Source organism: Gossypium hirsutum, chromosome A08, assembly GCF_007990345.1.
Source record: "Gossypium hirsutum isolate 1008001.06 chromosome A08, Gossypium_hirsutum_v2.1, whole genome shotgun sequence".
Lineage (NCBI taxonomy): Eukaryota > Viridiplantae > Streptophyta > Magnoliopsida > Malvales > Malvaceae > Gossypium > Gossypium hirsutum.
This window is the reverse complement of record NC_053431.1, coordinates 94414460-94435556: the sequence shown is the minus strand read 5'-3', so window position 1 is coordinate 94435556 and position 21097 is coordinate 94414460. Positions and strand designations below refer to the sequence as shown.

Genomic DNA, 21097 nt, shown 5'->3' with positions numbered 1-21097 from the left:
GATCAAATTAGAAAATAAATTCACTATTTATGTATGGTACGTGACTAATAGTATAATTCGATCTATCTACTTGTTATCATTTGATTTAAAATTAAAATTTTAAAATTCAAAAAATATATAAATTAAAAATAATTGAATTAATATATAAATACTTATAATAGAGAAAGAGGAAGAATGGCCCTATGTCACATTGCGATGGCCTTTTTGGTAGGTGTTGAAAGGGTAAGAGTTAAGAAAGAGGGGGATTGGTCAATTATGGATCCACCAAACCTTGTCAAACTAAGAGCCCATTTTAAAGGAGATTGAAATTAAATTAATGACAACGTGTTGATTTTGGTTTCAATTTCCCAAATATATGATTTCTAGAACACGTTGAACTCCTCCTTGTGTGTGTCTTGTTTTAGGAATGAGATTTAATTTAATTACATTTTTGGAAAATTTTGATCCTCCCACCTGCTCTTTTGCATGAATTATTACAGCTTTAAATGGTTTATATAATTAGAAAAAATAAATTGAAGTTTGAATAGCTAATGAAATTTGATTATTACGTTTATTCAAATATTTTAATGTTTGACTTAAATAGCTTGTAAGATTAATCATATTTTTAATCAGTGTTGAAAATTTTAAGTTATATTTAAATTTATTTAAATTTGAAGTTAAGTATTTTTATTAGGTAACCAAAGTGAATTCAAAGAAATGATTGTATGAAATTGTGATTCTATGTTATTTTTATCTCTTTTCAATAAGAGAATGAAAAAACATATCATTTTTAGCATTTTTAGTTAGATTTGAATTTTTTCAGGAGAAAAAAAGCTAAAAATCAAGAAGAAAAATTTGATTTGTCATTCACCTATTGGAAAGAGAAAGTAATAAGGATGACGTGAAATTACAGTTTCATACCATCACTTCAACTAGAACTAAACTCATTTTTACTTGGCAAAGATCAAGTCCCTAAGATCTTGAATAGCTGTGAGTTCCACCACATCAAAATTATGCGTGAATTTTTTTCAAATTTAATTTTTCAAAATCTCGAATGTATCCTTATACTTATTTTTTTAGTGCTTAATTATGATGATATTTATAATTATAATTATACTTCTTCCCTATCATAAAATTGCATTTTGTATAAAAGAAAAAAAAATAAGTTGATACCAACAATTAATACAAGTGGTTGCTCTTCAACGCACTTCACCTTTCTCTAAACAAAAAAAAAACATTGCCTTTGCAATTGCTTTGCTCTTGCTGGCTCTCATTTTGCCTTTGCAATATACGGTTTGAGTTGTTTCTCTCTCTCTCTTTTGTTAAATGTTATCTTCTCTTTGGGTCCTTAATACGTAAATAAACCAAAAATCTGTTATCCACTATGAAAAAAGAAAAAGGAAGAGTTGAAGTTGAATTTTCATGAACATGGAAGTTGAATATAATGAGGTAAATAAAGCAGAAATGGCCTTTTTCTTCATTTTAATGCTTATTGTTTTTGGCTGTTATATATACGAATGCTTCCATTGATGAAAACGTTCATGAAACTCAGGAGAATATAAAGAATTCAAGAGGAACTATGCTTTTTACTTGCAGATGTTTGCCTTCATCTTCTTCGAAGGCTCTTGTTTTCCTTTGCCATGGTACCCATCCCTCATCATTATGCTCTAATTCTAGTTTTACTCCCTCTATTATGTTAGAGTTTGAGATTCAATCTCTCTAGTTTAATTTGGCATTATTTTAACCGTTGTCGACAAGGTTTTGACCTCTCAAGAAGAAGTCTTCCAAGTGTCGTCTGTCAAAAGTTGATGAAAACCTCAATAGGTCCACTATTGGGTCTAGAATGTCCATTCGGATTTATCCACGGATTTTGTACTAAGTGGTGCCTAAGTTGTCCATTAATGAGGCTTTCGGTAGAGGTGAAAGACAAAGTTTGAGGATAAAACCAAGCACAGACATTTCAAGTGTTGAAAGGTCAACAAAGGTAGGAAGCAACTTGTTAAAAAGGTTGAGCAAGTTGCACCGAATGTTGAAAAGTTGAATGGGATAATTGCAATTTTGGTCCCTAATTTTTTAGGCCATTTGCAAGTTAGTCCCTGGACTTCAACTATAAATAGGCCTTTTCATTTTTCATTTCAACCATCCCAACCAATCTTTCTCTCTTAGTTTTCTCTCTTCTCCCATTTGAGAATTCTTAAGGAATTCTATTTGTTTGTAATACTTTGGAGATAGTAAAATTATCATCTGGTGTTAGTGCCCGAGGACGTAGGTATAATTTACCGAACCTCGTTAAATCTCTTGTGTTCTTTCTTGTCCTATTTTTCTTTCAATATTTGAGGGTATAATAGTAGTATTTAATTGTGCTATTAAATTACTATAGAAGGGATATTCTGTCTAAGGAAAGACTTGGTATTTAAGAGATCCATGTGATCCACCTCTCTTCCCTAGGAATTGAACTTTGTGTGATTTTTTAGTACAATAATTTACACGCTTCCGACCCTATTGGAACAACAAGTGGTATCAAGAGCCGAAGGTTAATCGTAGTATGCTCTGTGGTTGCAGTTTAAACTGATCTTCCACATCAGAAAAGATTTCCTTAGGTATATTGAAAGATTATGGAGAAAACGGTCGGTGTAGGAGCTTCAACATCGTCCATGTGGACAAGACCGACAATTGCAAATGCAAGATTGGCCGTGGAGATCTTTGATGGCACGGGTCATTTTGGTATGTGGCAAAGTGAGGTTCTAGATGCCCTTTTTCAGCAGGGTCTAGACATTGCCATTGATGAAGAGAAACTAGATGATGTACAGGAGAAAGATTGGAAGGCGATCAATCGGTTGGCATGTGGCACAATTCGATTATGCCTTTCTCGAGAGCAGAGGTATGCTTTTTCAAAGGAGACTTCTGCAAATAAGTTGTGGGTGGCACTTGAAGAAAATTTTTTGAAGAAAAACAGTCAAAATAAGCTCCACTTGAAGAAAAGACTGTTTCGCTTCACATGCGTCCCAAGTACCACAATGAATGATCACATCACCAAATTTAATCAGTTAGTCACTGATTTGCTGAATATGGATGAGACATTCAAAGATGAAGATTTGGCTTTGATGCTGTTGGGGTCACTTCCTGAGGAGTTTGAGTTCCTAGAAACTACTCTACTTCATGGCAGGAGTGATATATCTCTGAGCGAAGTCTGTGCGGCCTTATACAGTTATGAACAGAGAAAGAAGGACAAACAGAAAAACTCAATCAGAGATACAGAAGCTTTAGTAGTCCGAGGTCGTTCATACACTCGGAAGAAAACTCAAAAGGGGAGATCAAAGTCAAAGTCCAGACTCGGGAAAGATGAATGTGCTTTTTGTCATGAGAAAGGCCACTGGAAGAAAAATTGTCCAAAGCTGAAGAATAAGGGAAAAGCTGCTGTAGATGCTTGTGTTGCTAAGCATGATACTAGTGACTCTGAACTATCACTGGTTGCATCATCATCGTCGTTCCATTCAGATGAGTGGATATTGGATTCGGGTTGTACCTATCATATGTCCCCTAACCGGGAGTGGTTCTCTGATTTAGTAGAACTAAATGGAGGAGTTGTTTATATGGGCAATGACAATGCCTGTAAAACTGTTGGGATAGGTTCAATCCAATTAAAGAATCAAGATGAATCAACCAGAGTTCTGACTGATGTTCGGTACGTGCCCAGTTTGAAGAAAAATCTCATCTCATTGGGAGCCTTGGAATCCAATGGTTCAGTTGTTACTATGAGAGATGGGATTTTGAAAGTGACATCTGGCGCACTTGTGATATTGAAGGGCATCAGGAAAAATAACTTGTATTACTACCAAGGTAGTACAGTTATTGGAGCAGTCGCTGCAGCTTCCGGTAACAAAGACTTGGACTCAATGCAGTTGTGGCATATGAAGTTGGGACATGCCAGCGAAAAATCCTTGCAAATTCTGGCAAAGCAAGGATTGTTGAAAGGTGCAAAGGCTTGCAAATTAAAATTTTGTGAGCACTGTGTTCTGGGAAAGCAAAAGAGAGTGAAATTCGGCACTGCTATCCATAATACAAAAGGTATTTTGGAATATATTCACTCAGATGTGTGGGGGCCTTCCAAAACACCTTCGTTGGGAGGAAAACACTACTTTGTTACTTTTGTTGATGACTTTTCCAGAAGAGTTTGGGTGTATACCATGAAAACTAAAGATGAAGTGCTTGGAGTTTTTCTTAAATGGAAAACTATGATCGAAAACCAGACTGGCAAGAAAATTAAGCGGCTTAGGATGGACAATGGAGGGGAATATAAAAGTGATCCGTTCTTCGATGTGTGCCAAAGTATGGTATTGTTCGACACTTCACAGTTAGGGATGCACCACAGCAAAATGGATTGGCAGAGCGTATGAATCGAACATTGCTGAAGAAAGTTCGATGTATGTTGTCCAATGCTGGGTTGGGCAAGTAATTTTGGGCTGAGGCTGTGACATACGCTGGCCATCTTATTAATCGTTTGCCATCATCTGCATTAGAAAGAAAAACTCCTATGGAGGTATGGTCTGGAAAACCGGCTACAGATTATGATTCCTTACATGTGTTTGGATCCACTGCATATTACCATGTGAAGGAGTCAAAGTTAGATCCGAGGGCAAAGAAAGCTCTCTTTATGGGAATCACTTCTGGAGTGAAGGGATTTCGTCTTTGGTGCTTAAGCACAAAGAAAATGATCTGTAGCAGAGATGTTATCTTTGATGAATCTGCCACATTGAAAAAGGTAGCAGATAAAGATATTCAGACGAGCAATACTCCACAGCAGGTAGAGTGTACTCCAAAACAAGTGGAGTTTGAGCAGATGGGGATTTGCCCAGTTAATAAGTCTAATTCTCCAGCCACAATGGAGGAATTAGAGGTTGAAGAGGTTCTGACCCAAGAACCACTAAGTACACCAGAACCAGTTGCAGTTGCAAGGCCACGGAGAGAAATTCGTAAACCTGCTCGATTTACTGATATGGTGGCCTACGCCCTTCCCGTTGTTGATGATATTCCTATCACTTATCAAGAAGCAATGCAAAGCTTAGAAAGTGATAAATGGAAAAGCGTCTTGGATGAAGAAATGCAGTCTCTCCGGAAGAACAATACTTGGGAGTTGGCGCAATTACCGAAAGATAAAAGGGCAATCGGATGCAAGTCGGTATTCGCAAAGAAAGATGGATCTCCTAGCAAGAAGGATATTCGCTACAAGGCAAGATTGGTAGCTAAAGGCTACACTCAGAAGGAGGGAATTGACTATAATGATGTATTTTCCCCTGTTGTGAAGCATTCCTCCATTAGAATTTTGTTGGCCTTGGTAGCACAGTTGAATTTGGAGCTAGCTCAACTTGATGTTAAGACGGCTTTCTTGCATGGTGAGTTAGAAGAGGAGATCTATATGACTCAGCCAGAAGGATACACAGATGCTGGTGGTAGAAATTTGGTTTGTAAGCTTAACAAATCGCTATATGGATTGAAGCAATCCCCGAGGCAGTGGTACAAGCGATTTGATAGCTTTATGAGAAGGCAGAAGTACACAAGAAGCAAATATGACAATTGTGTGTATTTGCAGAAGCTGCATGACGGATCTTTCATTTATCTACTCTTGTATGTTGATGATATGTTAATCGCTTCGAAGAGCCAAAATGAGATAGATAAGCTGAAGGCTCAGTTGAATCAAGAGTTCGAGATGAAAGATCTAGGTGAGGCTAAAAAGATTCTCGGCATGGAGATAAGTAGAGATAGACAGAGAGGCAAGCTTTGTTTGAATCAGAAGCAATATCTGAAAAAGGTATTACAATGTTTTGGTGTAAATGAAAACACAAAACATGTAAGTACCCCACTTGCTTCTCATTTGAAACTTAGTACTCAATTATCTCCGAAGACTGAAGATGAAAGAGAATATATGGCGAAAGTCCCATATGCTAATGCAGTTGGGAGTTTGATGTATGCGATGGTGTGTACGAGGCCTGACATTTCACAAGCTGTTGGAGTTGTGAGCAGGTATATGCATGATCCTGGAAAAGGACATTGGCAAGCTGTGAAATGGATTCTACGGTATCTTCGAAAAACCGTAGATGTTGGTTTAATTTTTGAACAGGATGAAGCACTTGGTCAGTTTGTAGTTGGATATGTTGATTCCGACTTTGCTGGTGATTTAGATAAACGTCGTTCAACTACGGGGTATCTGTTTACTCTTGCGAAAGCCCCAGTGAGTTGGAAGTCTACCTTACAGTCTACAGTAGCTGTGTCTACTACAGAGGCAGAATATATGGCAGTTACAGAAGCTGTTAAGGAGGCTATTTGGCTTAATGGATTATTAAAAGACTTGGGAGTTGTTCAAAGTCACATTAGTCTATATTGTGACAGTCAGAGTGCTATTCATTTAGCGAAAAATCAAGTCTATCATTCAAGAACCAAGCATATCGACGTAAGATATCACTTTGTGCAGGAAGTCTTTGAAAAAGGAAAAATTCTACTTCAGAAGATTCCGACAGCAGATAATCCCGCAGATATGATGACCAAAGTGGTAACAACAATCAAGTTTAATCATTGTTTGAGCTTGATTAACATCCTGAGAATTTGAGCACCTACAGGTGTATGGCGCTCGAGAGCGCATTTAGAGGCACTACAAAAGATAACTTTATCGAATTTGGGGAGTTGAAGGAAGTGTGTGAAGATGTGATTATCCTAATCAAATCTTCAAGGTGGAGATTGTTGAAAGGTCAACAAAGGTAGGAAGCAACTTGTTAAAAAGGTTGAGCAAGTTGCACCGAATGTTAAAAAGTTGAATGGGATAATTGCAATTTTGGTCCCTAATTTTTTAGGCCATTTGCAAGTTAGTCCCTGGACTTCAACTATAAATAGGCCTTTTCATTTTTCATTTCAACCATCCCAACCAATTTTTCTCTCTTAGTTTTCTCTCTTCTCCCATTTGAGAATTCTTAAGGAATTCTATTTGTTTGTAATACTTTGGAGATAGTAAAGTTATCATCTGGTGTTAGTGCCCGAGGACGTAGGTATAATTTACCGAACCTCGTTAAATCTCTTGTGTTCTTTCTTGTCCTATTTTTCTTTCAATATTTGAGGGTATAATAGTAGTATTTAATTGTGCTATTAAATTACTATAGAAGGGATATTCTGTCTAAGGAAAGACTTGGTATTTAAGAGATCCATGTGATCCACCTCTCTTCCCTGGGAATTGAACTTTGTGTGATTTTTTAGTACAATAATTTACACGCTTCCGACCCTATTGGAACAACATCAAGCTCATTACCGATCTTGTTGAGAGGATCAATTGATTCTCGAGAGATGACACTTTGAAGACTTCTTCTCAAGTGATCAAAATTCCCTCCACAACCCTTCTATTTTTTATAATGTTATTAGTAGGTTCATATACTGATAATTGATGCTGTCAAAATATTAACAATATGAGATATTAGTTGATAATAACATTAATAGTGTTAATAGAATCGTAAAAATTCATGCTATCACTTTAACGATGACAATTATTGCTAATAGCATTATAAAAATAGATTGATGAAATTAAGTGAAATAAAAAATTAAATTTCAAATTCTAAAATTAAAATTAGAATAGTAATTACTATATTAATTAGAAAAAGAAAAAGAAAAAAAAAAGAGTCGGGGTAATGGGTGTAAAATATTAAATTTCATTAATGTGAATTGCAGGTTATGGCATGGAGTGCAGTGAAAAGGTGATAAATACCTCTTAAATGCCTGTTTTTTTTTCCTTTTACATATAAACTCATTTTGTCACTATTTTTCGTCCATCCATTTTTTTTAATTTTTATTAAAGAAATTGTTAACTAATGTTTTTTTTTAAATATTATTATATTAAATAATATTAATTAACTTTTTTTAAAAAAAATCCTCAGAAACACCGATAGGTTGAATTTGTAAAACTAGTTTTAATTTCAATAGTTGAATAAGTTATTTTTCAAAACTTCACATTTTTACTCTATAATATTAAATAAACTAATTATATTTTATTGAAATTGATCTGGATCTAAATAGTATTTACACCTAAATATAATAAATATTTAATAAAAAGGTTAAAATATGATGGTAGTCTATGTATTTTAGAAGTTAAAAATTTAATTTTTCTTTTTTTTTCAAATAAAAAATCCTAATCCAATCATTATTATTATTGATAGTTTCTATCAATATTTGTCAATTTATCATGATTTTTTTCTATCAATCATATGTCATATCATATGAAGACGGATTAATCAAAATTCAAAATTTGACACAAAATACTTACGATTTTAACAACTTGATTGAAATTTTTAAATCATAAATTAGGAGGACTTAATTTTTATTGTAGACTAAATCTTAAATTCTATACAAATATAATCACGATAACATATTTTAACCGATAAAAAATCAATAAACTATGGTGTCAAAAACTCAAATCTTTTGATTTCCATTCTTTTTAATTTAATTTATGCTTGACTACTTATTTAATTTTTTTATTAATGATTTAAATTTTGGTTTTGGTCCTTTAATATTTAATCTCTGCTTGATAATATCATAACATCATTAATTAATTTGGTTTAAAAACTGATGTAATTCTTTCTTAGAAAAGCCCTTCCAACACAAAACAAAATCATGTAAACATAATGAGTTGGAAGGTCTACCGATATTTAATGATAAATAAATATTTAGAGTAATTAATAATAATTTATACTCATTCAAATTAAAGTGTATAGAATAAATCCTACATTTGAGCATAACATAAGGACCCAAACCAAAATTTGACCTTTGTTAATACATGATCACCAATCACATTGACAATGATTTTAAGTTTATGAAATTTTGAAGATGTGGGTCAGCTGTATATTGATTGGGTTGGCAGACAACCACTGGCCCCACCGAGATCTTTGTAATATTAGAGGGGACTGAGGGGGGAAGCTAAGAATTACGTTACATGATCAAAATACAATTAAAATTTGTAAGAGGTTAAAGTGAATTTTTTATATTAAAATGAATATTTGAGAGGGACTACAGTCCAATTATACCATTTAACATGAAGAAAATAAGCATTTTACTTTTTACTTTTGCCTAAATGAATCGATTGGTTAACTGATATCATGGTTTTTATAGCAGAATGTGGAACCAGGTTAGCTGCTGCGGGATATGCGGCGTTTGGGGTGGATTATGAAGGACATGGGAGGTCCAAGGGTGCTCATTGTTTCATTAACAAGTTTCAGAACATCGTTAATGACTGCCAAGAATTCTTTAAGTCTGTATGCGGTATGTGTTCTTCGAGTGTTTGACAAAATTACCAAGCCAACTTTTCTCCTTTAAATCACGATGGTTTTGTCATTTTACAGAGCTGGAAGAATATAAGGATAAGAGCAGATTCTTGTATGGAGAATCAATGGGAGGTGCAGCGGCACTGTTACTTCATAAACATGATCCTTCTTTCTGGAATGGTGCTGTTCTTGTTGCACCAATGTGTAAGGTAAATGGTTGAGAAATGACCTTTTTTTTTTCTTTAGTTCACCAATTCATTAAGAAGAAAAAATAATGTCAATATAGGTTGGTTTAGTTGGTTGAGTACTTGTTAGCACTTTGATAAGTATCAGGCTCGAGTCTTATTAATAATCTCATTTGACGGGTGTTAGAATTAAGTGACCTAAATTCTTATTTAAATAAAACACGATGGAAAATAAAATAAAATACGATGGAAAATAAAATAAAAGTAAAATCCATATAGAACTAGACTTCTTTTATTTTATTTTAGAATAAGGTTTTTAAATCTTATTAAACTCCTTCTATTTTATATTGATTAGGATAAGGTGTTTCAATCCTACTAGAATATGGCTTTGCAAGCCTATAAATAGACATAGTCTATTCCTCTTGTATTTGATTCAAATTTTTTGACATAGTGAATTTTCTTCTCCTCTGCCCGTGGTTTTTTCCCGAAAGGGTTTCCACGTAAAATTTGTGTGTTCTTTATTTTATTTAATATTATTTTTTCACAAACTGGTATCACAGTAATGGCGTCTTTGAAGTATGAAATTCCGCTGTTGGATTTCAACACCAGATTTGCGTTGTGGCAAATTAAGATGCAAGCAGTTCTTGCACAGATGGATCTGGAGGATGCCCTGCTAGGGATAGATAAGATGCCTTCGACATTAACAGATGAAGAGAAGAAGCGTAAGGATCGAAAGGCATTAACACAATTACATCTGCATTTGTCCAACGAAATTTTGCAGGATGTGATGAAAGAGAAAACTGCCGCTGCATTATGGAAGAGGCTAGAACAAATATGTATGTCGAAAACTATAACAAGCAAGTTGCATATGAAGCAGCGTCTTTATGCTCATCGTTTGGAGGAAGGTGCATCTGTACACGAACACTTAACAATGTTTAAAGAAATTCTCTCAAACTTGGAGGCCATGGAGGTTCAGTATGATAAGGAAGATCTAGGGTTGATTCTACTTTGTTCATTGCCCCCGTCTTATTCAACCTTTAGAGACACGATTTTATATTGCCGCGAGTCTCTCACAGTTGATGAGGTTTATGATTCTTTAACCTCGTATGATAAGATGAAGCATCTTGTGGTTAAACCCGACTCTCAAGGAGAGAGTCTCATTGTTCGTGGGAGACAAGATCGGAATGCTGATGATAATCGTGGTAGGACACAGGAACGGAATCCTCGTGGTAAATCTAAGGGTAGATCGAAGTCTTCAAACAGAGGTAAAACTTGCAACTTCTGCAAGAAGAAAGGGCACATTAAATCTGAGTGCTATAAGCTACAAAATAAGATTAAAAGAGAGGTTGCGAATCAAAAGGGAAAACAACCAGAAAATTATGGTGAAGCTGATGTTGTAGAAGACTACAGCGATGGTGAACTTCTAGTCGCTTCTGTCAATGATTCTAAAGTAAGCGATGAGTGATACTTGATTCAGGCTGCACCTTCCACATGAGTCCCAATCGGGATTGGTTTACAACTTACGAAACAGTAACTGAAGGTGTTGTTTTGATGGGAAATAATGCTTCATGTAAAATCGCAGGTGTTGGAACAATTAAAGTTAAGATGTTTGATGGAGTTGTCAGAACACTTAGTGACGTGCGGCATGTTCCAGAATTGAAAAGAAATTTAATTTCGTTGAGTATTCTTGATTCAAAAGGGTATAGATACACAGCTGAAAGTGGGGTTTTAAAGATTTCCAAAGGGTCCCTTGTTGTGATAAAAGGGCAGAGAAATATTGCCAAGTTATATGTTTTACAGGGTTCTACTATTACTGGTGATGCAGCTGTCGCTTCCTCTTCCTTGTCAGATGATGATATTACTAAACTTTGGCATATGCGCCTAGGGCATATGAGTGAGAATGGCATGGCAGAATTAAGCAAAAGAGGACTTCTTAATGGGCAAGGAATTTGCAAACTGAATTTCTGTGAGCACTGTGTTTTTGGGAAGCAAAAGGGAGTTCGATTCACTAGAGGAATCCATAACACGAAGGGAACGTTGGAGTATATTCATTTTGATCTGTGAGGGCCATCTAGAGTGCCTTCGAGAGGTGGAGCTAATTATATGCTAACCTTTATTGATGGTTTTTCCAGAAAAGTTTGGGCGTTCTTCCTGAAGAAGAAAAGCGATGTGTTTTCCGCATTTAAGTCTTGGAAAATTATGATTGAAAAACAGACGGGAAAACAGATAAAATGTTCTGATGAGTTTAATAGATTGTGCAAGTCAGAAGGGATCATGAGACACTTGACAGTTCGTCATACTCCACAGTAAAATTGCGTTGCAGAACGAATGAACAGAGTGATCATAGAGAAGGTTCGATGTATGTTGTCAAATGCCAACTTACCAAAGTCATTTTGGGCAGAAGCAGCCTCTACTGCATGTTTTTTATCAACCGATCTCCATCCGTTGCCATTGAGAAAAAGACTCCACAAGAGGTATGGTCTGGTAATCCTGCTAATTATTCTGATTTAAAGATTTTTGGGTGTCCTGCGTATGCTCATGTTGATAATGGAAAATTGGAACCGAGATCTATTAAATGCATTTTTCTTGGTTATAAAACTGGTGTAAAAGGGTATAAGTTATGGTGTCCTAAAAATATAAAAGTTGTGATTAGCAGAGATGTTTTTGATGAAACTGCTATGCTACCTAACTTATCTCTTAAAGACTCTTCCAATAAAGAAAATCAAAAGCAGGTGGAGCATCAGATTAATACAGAGTCAACTCCTCAAGCCAGAACAAAAATTGAGAATAGAGTTGCTTCTTCACCACAATACTCTATCGCCAAAAACAGAACTAGAAGAGAAATTAAACCTCCAAAGAAGTATGCCGAGGTTGATCTAGTTGCTTATGCTTTAAATGTGACTAAAGATATAGATGCGAATCAAGAGCCATCTAATTATTTTGAGGCGGTTAGCTATGAAGACTCAGAAAAGTGGATGTTTGCTATGCAAGAAGAGATGGAATCACTCCACAAAAACAGAATATGGGACCTTGTGAAACTTCCTAAAGGTAAAAAGGTTGTTCGTTGTAAATGGGTGTTTAAAAAGAAAGAAGGGACTCTAGGAGTTGAAGAACCCAGATATAAAGCAAGGCTTGTTGTAAAGGGTTACAGTCAAATTCCAGGAGTGGACTTCACAGATGTGTTCTCTCCAGTTGTTAAGCATAGTTCGATTCGAGCTTTGCTTGGTATTGTGGCCATGCATGATTTGGAGCTTGAGCAGTTAGATATAAAAACTGTATTTCTGCATGGAGAACTTGAGGAAAGATATTTACATGCAACAACCAGAGGGTTTTATAGTCTCAGAAAAAGAGGACTATGTTTGCTTGCTGAGAAAGTCCCTTTACGGTTTGAAACAGTCACCAAGACAGTGGTACAAGAAGTTTGATTCCTTTATGACTTCTTATGATTTCAAAAGAAGTAGTTTAGACAGTTGTGTTTACTTTAAGAAAAATAGTGATGGTTCTTTTGTGTATCTACTTCTTTATGTTGATGACATGTTGATAGCAGCAAAAGATAAATAAGAGATAAGAAAGGTTAAAGCCCAACTACGTGAAGAATTTGAGATGAAAGATTTAGGACCAGCAAAGAAGATACTTGGTATGGAGATTCTCAAAAATAGAAAAGCAAGTAAATTGTACCTAAGTCAGAAGGGGTACATTGAGAAAGTTCTTTGTAGGTTCAATATGCAGAGTGCTAAGCCTGTTAGTACTCCTTTAGCATCCCATTTCAGACTTTCATCGGCCTTGTCTCCTCAATCAGATGATGAGATTGAGTACATGTCACATGTTCTATACTCTAGTGCAGTGGGATCTCTCATGTATGCTATGGTTTGTTCACGTCCAGATTTATCATATGCAGTTAGTGCAGTTAGCAGATATATGGAAAATCCCGGTAAAGAACATTGGAAAGCAGTTCAGTGGATTTTAAGATACTTACGAGGCACTACTGATGTTTGCTTACAGTTTGGAAGAACTAAAGAAGATCTCTCACAGGTTACGTCTTTACAATCGGAGGTTGTGCAATTAGTTGGAAAGCCACTTTGCAAACTACAGTCACTTTGTCTACCACTGAAGCTGAGTACATGGCGATTACTGAGGCTTGTAAAGAAGCTATTTGGTTGAAGGGACTATTTAGTGAACTCAATGAAGACCTTCAAATCAGCACAGTATTTTGCGACAGTCAAAGTGCCATCTTTCTTACAAAAGATCAAATGTTTCATGAGAGAACAAAACACATTGATATTCGGTATCATTTTGTTTGTGATATTATTGCTCGTGGTGATATTGTTGTGAGCAAAATTAGTACTCATGAAAATCCTGCAGATATGATGACTAAGTCACTTCCTATAACCAAGCTTGAGCATTGCTTAGACTTGGTTGGTGTTCATTGTTGAAGTTAAACAAGGGGTTTTATGGAAGAGGTGGAGAACTTGTTTATTGAAAGTTCGCGATGAAGAACTCGTTCATTGAGAATTTGTGTCAAGGTGGAGGTTGTTAGAATTAAGTGACCCAAATTCTTATTTAAATAAAATACGATGGAAAATAAAATAAAAGTAAAATCCATATAGAACTAGACTTCTTTTATTTATTTTAGAATAAGATTTTTAAATCTTATTAAACTCCATCTATTTTATATTGATTAGGATAAGGTGTTTCAATCCTACTAGAATATGGCTTTGCAAGCCTATAAATAGACATAGTCTATTCCTCTTGTATTTGATTCAAATTTTTCGACATAGTGAATTTTTCTTCTCTTCTGCCCGTGATTTTTTCCCGAAAGGGTTTCCACGTAAAATTTGTGTTCTTTATTTTATTTTATTTTTTCACAACGGGTGATTTGTAAGTATCACTTTTAGTTTTTTTTATGAGATCGATGGCATGCTCTAACTTTGGAGGTGTAGTGGTAATGTTAGTGCATAAAAATGATCCCTCTTTGGAGTTGTGCTGTTCTTGTTGCATTAATATTTGGATTTGGGGGGTTTGAAGATGTTTCAAATTAGAGGGTAGAGAGTTGTATGACCGAAGGGTCTTGAAAGTGTGGCAAAAAAGATTAAGAAGCTTGTAGCTTCTTAAAGGGAGAGATGAGATCTCCATGAGTCCCCCAACATGGGTTTTCTTGTGATTAAGAAGAGAAAAAGTGGGGGAGAGTTGCCTCTTGTTCTTATCCTTTAAAAGTGTATATAAAAGGTGCTTTTGGAGTTGTATAATGAGGTCTTAGTATGTATAGGGTGACTATAAGGCAGGGTTTATATGATATGGATAGATATTTATGTACAACCAATCTGGGTTGGTTTAGTTGGTTAAGTACTTATTAACATTCTGACAAATATCATAATTCGTTTCTCATTAATAATTTCATTTGGCGAGTCCTTTATAAGTACCATTTTTAACCTTTTATGAAATCGGGACTACTCGTACTTGAACTATAGTTAATCAAAATATGTATATAATCTTTAGCTTTAAAATTTTGTTATAGATATCTGAGGAAGTGAAGCCACATCCAATGGTGGTGAATATGTTGACGAAAGTGGAAGAAATTATACCAAAATGGAAGATCGTACCAACCAAAAATGTCATTGACACGGCATTCAAGGACCCTATTAAGCGAGAAACAGTTACGACATTCAATTCCTCTTGTTCTTGTTCAAGTCTCATGGTTGCTTGAATTGGTTTATTTGATTTTAAATGATTTAATTGCATATACAGCTCAGGGCTGTCTCTTTTAATTTATGGTTGATGCAGATAAGGAAAAATAAGTTAATATACCAAGACAAGCCTAGACTCAAAACAGCCCTGGAAATGCTCAGAACTAGCATAAGCCTTGAACGTCGTTAAAATGAGGTTAAATAATCATCTCCTCTTAATCCCCTCCCCATTGCAAAAAAATTGCTTGTATATGTTTTATGTGTTTTGGGCTCCTGTCTCATCTATGTATTAATCTCCGTATCCGACACTCATCCGAGTCGTAAGATCTTGGAATGAGTCAATTTCTTTCATTCATTTATACATTTATATGGGTCGGTTGGAATGGTTTTTTGCAGGTGACACTCCCCTTCTTTGTGTTGCACGGGGAAGCAGATATAGTAACAGATCCTGAAGTAAGCAAGGCCTTTAATGAGAAATCAAGCAGCAGTGACAAAACCATAAAACTGTATCCAGGGATGTGGCATGGCTTGACATCGGGTGAGCCCGATGAAAGCATCGAGATCGTTTTCACAGATATCACAGCTTGGCTTGACAAACAACTCTTATAAACTTTAAGCAATAAAGGGTTCGGAAAACTCACTAATACGAGCATTGAAACCTGGTTGCAGAACCCAATGGAATGGGTTCGTAGACATCACTAACCCACTTATCCTGATAGTAACATATTAGCTACTGTCTCTGTATATTTTCTCTACATTAATAGAATTAAAAGATATGAAATTGCTTCAATACTGCAATGTTTGAGGATCTGATTAATTTGTTTCATTGAAAATGCTTTGTTGTTGTTTTTATTAGGAGGAGACATTGAAGTTAAGATAGATTTATGATGTTTGCCTTTGTGTTTCACTGCCCATGAAGTTGATGGGTTCAATAAAAAGACATTTTGCCAACAATTTTAAGTTGGTTGGGAATTTGGTGTTAAGGGTCAAATTTATGAAGAATATTAACCAATGTTGGGAGGCATCTCTCAACCTGTACAGAATTCAAGCTCTGTATGCAATCCATGATGCATTTCACATGAATGTAGTGAGCATCGGCATGATTGCAGAAATAATATAACTCATAACCCACTGCCTCATAGAAACTTTGTCTTGTTATATATTCTTGGAATCTGCAAATTTATATCTATATGAAATTTTTTAAATTTGTCTTTTAAGTCTTTCAATTTTTCTTCAAAAAATAATTAGGTTTCCCTAATTTTTTTTAAATCTCTCGTTAACACTTAAATTTTATCAAAATTTTAATTAAACCATCCGAAATTTATAAAAGTTCTCTTAATTAAACACAAAATTTAATTTCAAGCCCCCTACATAAGTCCTTCTTGAAGAGATCAATTCATTCATTTTTGAGATTATATATATATATATAGGGACAATTTGTGAAGTTTATCGTAATTTATCATTATACAAAAAGTAAATTACACAGAGATAGTCACCTAATTATCAATTTTTTTTTACTTTAGGCACTTAAAATAAAAAGTTTACAATTTAAGCACTCACGTTATATAGTTCAGTCATTTTGATCACTCTCGTTAAAATCACAAACTACAAGCTGACCTAACAATTAAAATCGATATAATAACAAATTAAGCTTTCAAGTTTTACATATTATATCAATTTAGTCATAATTTTAAAAAATTAACCCTCAAAATTTACAAATAATTTCAATTTGATCATAATTCTAAAAAATTCAAAAAATATATATATATATAAAAATGCATAAGTATTTTCAGAAAAACAACAATAAATTTTAAAAATATATAAAAATAGATAAATATTTTTAAAAAATATAAAAATAAATAAATATTTTTTAAATTTATAATAATTAATTTAAATTTTATATTTATATTTATATTTTATTAAATAAATATAATAATATTAATATCAAATAAAATAAAAATTCCCCCACCCCACCATCGTCCCTCCCACCTTCCATCTCCCTCTTTGCTGCTACTGCTATAAATTATGAAACATAAAAGGTTTTTTTCTTAAAATAATTAATTACGAAAATATATTGAATTTTGATTATTTATGAAAATAAAATGTTTTCAACAAGAACTTTGGGTGTCAATGCCCTTTGATTTCACCTGTTTCAGCCTGTGATTTATAAATTGCTTCGGCACAAAATAAGAAACGGTTTCTCCTTCGTATAAATGGTTGGGAGTTCACATTCTCATCATCTTTGGTAAAATCAAGCCCGCCACGTAGACATTCATAAACTGCTCTACCGTAGTTATTAGCGAATAACCCCAATTTAGGTTTAATAGTACATCCTAATAGGATGCGACTATCCTTATTCAATTTATCTCTTTCAACCTAGATGCTATGAGACGGGCCTTGGAAAGTTTTAATATAAGCAGTAAAGATTCGCAGATCCTCTAGACGTAGAGCGCACAGGGCTTTATCAGTAGAACCTTCTTCAAAAAGGTCTAAAGGGCAAGCTACATAACATATATATTGATCTTCTTCTCTAGGAACGGGTTCAATGTGGTAGCATCGCCCTTTGTAACGATCAAGGCTGGTAAGCCCATCGGTCCACACGGTTGTCCATGTACTAGTAGAAGATTCAGCAACTACCACAGCCCCTGCTTCCTCAGGCGGAATTCCGGGTTGAGAAGTTACTACACATTACGGTACCTATAATTTTTTTAAAAAAAAAGTTTGATGAAAAGAAAGTTAAAAAAGTGAAAAGAAAAAGAATAAATTTTATGGTATCATTAGACACATTGTTGGTACAAGTAAATTTTAAAAAAAAAAGTCTAATTGGAAAAAAATGTGAAAAAGTGAAGAAGAAAATTAGTTTATGATTCCAACACCAGACAAACCTGCATTTAATGCTTACATTTCATTCTTAAAATCATTTCTACTTCTCAAGCTTTTAATGTATTTTTCCTAATTTCCATTTGCCAAACCAATATTTAAAGAGAGGAAATCAAGTCTTTTTTTTTAATTTAATTAAGGGGTTCCCATCAATTTAAAAATATTTTTTTAATTTTTTCAATTTTTTTCCTGTAAAATATTTATTTTAAAGTTTATTAGTGTCGTTAATATGTCAAGTAACATCTTAAATTACTGTAAAAAGTATCTCATTTACATAAATAATCTAAATCCAATATAATTTTCGTAATTAATTATTTTTTATATTATTTTTATAAAAAATAGCCACCATAAAATTATCTTATGCAAATTACCTCCAACTCGGAACAAGAGTTACGAAAGTCATCCCAGTTGAAAATGACCTACTCCAAACCTTACCATTTTTTCATTGTAAATACCGATTAATAGAGTTTCCCCTGCAAAACCATCAACCATACTGCATTCGCCATTAGAAAAAAGAAAAGAAAAAAACATAAGCAGTAAATGAGGACCTACCAGTTGATTGGTAGAATAAAACCCTCATTATTACCACCATTGCAATTCCTGTTCTCATTCCCATTGGTGGTATTACTATTACGACTTTGAGGATGATGATCTTCATCCAAAACTTCGGGCTTTAGACAAAGCATCATTCCAAGAACACCAACAATGAAATTCTAATGAGCACTCAAGATAGCAATTTTAGTTGAATGCTTCATTTTTTTTTCTTCTTATTGTACATATTGAACACATAAGAATCTAATGACTCCACCAACTAAAGACTACCTTTCAAGACCAAAAAAAAAAAAAAAAATTCGACATGAAAATTATTTTTTTCAATTGCTATAAAGAGGTCTGAAGGAAAGAGATAGAAAATGAAGAGAGAAATGGAGTATATAGGGTGTGGGGGAGAGGGAGAGGGGTGGCGGTGGGGTTTTTATTTATTTATTTAATATTAATATAATTATTTTTATAATAAGAATATTAATATTAATATAAAATTTAAATATATTTTTTAAAAATATTTATGTGTTTTTAAATTTTATATATTATTATTTTTTGTCTAACAATAAATTTTTTATTTTTATATATTTTTAATTTTTTATTATATTTTTAAATATATTTATGCATTTTATATTTCTTTGCATTTTTTAAAATTAAAATCAAATTCAGAACATTTGTAAATATTAGGAAATAACTTTTTTAAAAAATTTATCACTAAATCAATATATTATATAAAAATTGAAAATTAAATTTGTTATTATACCGATTTTTTTAACTATTATGTTAGTTTACTATTTGTGATTTTAACGAGAATTATCAAAATAATCAAATTATGTAACGTGATTACTCAAATTACAAATTTTTTATTTTGAGTGAATAAAATAAAAAATTTTATAATTGAATTATATGTATATGTTACCCTTATATAAATACATTTAATTAATTTTTATTAAAATATGAAGAACATATCATTTCTGTAGTGGGCCAAATTTGCCCAGCCCGTTACAAACAAATAAATATAAAACCCAAACAAAAATAGAAACAGTCCAAGGCCCAAAGTTATTACAATGACCCAAATACCTTAACATAGCCCAAACTTATTACAAGCCCAAACCTAGACCCAAATATCCTACAGCCCAAAAACAAAAAAATCAAGGCAGAACCCTAGTAGTCTCTGCTTGAGCCGCAGCAGCCCCAGCCTCCGTACCCTCTAGCAGCCACACCCGCGCCTCCGTACGCCAGCCCAGCCCTCGTACTCGCGCCAGGCACACTCCGTACCTACGAAGAAACAGACAAACAACAGCAGCAACAAGCCAATACGAAAAAAGAAAAAGAAAATTGTGTTTATTATTTTATTTTGATGATTCGGCTATAAAGCCTTTCATTTTTCGATTGTAAAAGCCCCTTCTTTTTTTACGAAAAAACACATACAAAAAGATATCAAATAGAACAAAGTAGAAATCACGAATTGAAAAGGTGATTGTTTTAAATCTAGCATCTCATTCATTTTTCTTTTTGCTTTTCTTCATGATTGATATTCGTTTTTAAAAAGAAAAAGAGTAAGGAAAAGAGATTTACCTTCATATTTGGCTCCTTCGAATCCTAGCTACTTCGTTGTAATCGAAGTTTAGGCGAGGACTTTGAAGCTTTGGAGCAAAAACCTTGGATCCACGGTTGGACGGAGCTAGATTGGGCCTTCAAGTGATGACCGTCGGCTAGACATAGAGGCCAAACGGCAGTCTAAAGGTCTCCTAATTCGGCCGAATGGAAAGGGGATGGGAAAGCATTAAAATCTGCTGTGCTGTAACCCTAATGCTTGGGTCTTTGGTTTATGGCTCAAAAAATGGCAAAAGGCCATTCATTTTCTTCAATTTTTAAGCATATAACGAAACGGCACCGTTCTGGGGGGAAAGGGATCCGCGCGTCGACCCGTTCCAGGACCCGAACCCGCGCCTTTGTGCTTCAGATGGGTTATTTGATATATGAGTCCCTCCCTTTTCGCGCCGTGTTCAAATCAGCTCATATCTGTGCTTCTTTTGTTTTTTTTTAAATTATCCCTGTAATTCACACTCTTTTGCAAATGGATCCGCAGCTGATCACTGCGTTTTGAGGGCTGGATTATTTCCAGTTTGAGTCCCTACACATTTGCGCGTGTCCTTTTATTGTTACTGCTTTATTTTCAAATTACCCCTCTTATTTTAATTAAATTTTAATTTAATCTCCTATTAGTATAGCCTATTATTTTACAATATGTTTAATGTTTGAACATGTGTTGATTCATTTTAATATTCTGTACAATATTATTTATTGCTATATATATATTTGTATGTGCACAACTTTATTTTGCTTAATAAAATTATCATTTTAAAATTCTTTTTGCATTAAGCTATTTTAATACTCTTATATAACCTCTTGTTTAAATATTAATATATATACATATACTTTGTATTAAAGTTAATTTTATTTTATATATATATTATTAACCTTATATCATTTTACGCACATGATTTCTTTTAAATTTATTCTTGTATTTTAT

General features: G+C 33.9%; 1 long non-coding RNA gene and 2 pseudogenes across 1 annotated transcript; 1 reads left to right on the top strand and 2 right to left on the bottom strand.

The window, feature by feature from the left end:
- The first annotated feature begins 1407 nt into the window (after positions 1–1407).
- Positions 1408–16074, top strand: LOC107926881 (caffeoylshikimate esterase-like; annotated as a pseudogene).
- A 1194-nt stretch (positions 16075–17268) lies between these two features.
- On the bottom strand, positions 17269–18710 carry LOC121205040 (ribulose bisphosphate carboxylase large chain-like; annotated as a pseudogene).
- A 781-nt stretch (positions 18711–19491) lies between these two features.
- Positions 19492–20693, bottom strand: LOC107926853 (uncharacterized). Its single transcript, XR_001692305.2, has 2 exons — positions 20140–20693; positions 19492–19839 (listed from the first exon to the last, which is right to left on the bottom strand). It is a non-coding gene; the product is annotated as an uncharacterized lncRNA (long non-coding RNA).
- Between the last annotated feature and the right edge of the window lie 404 nt (positions 20694–21097).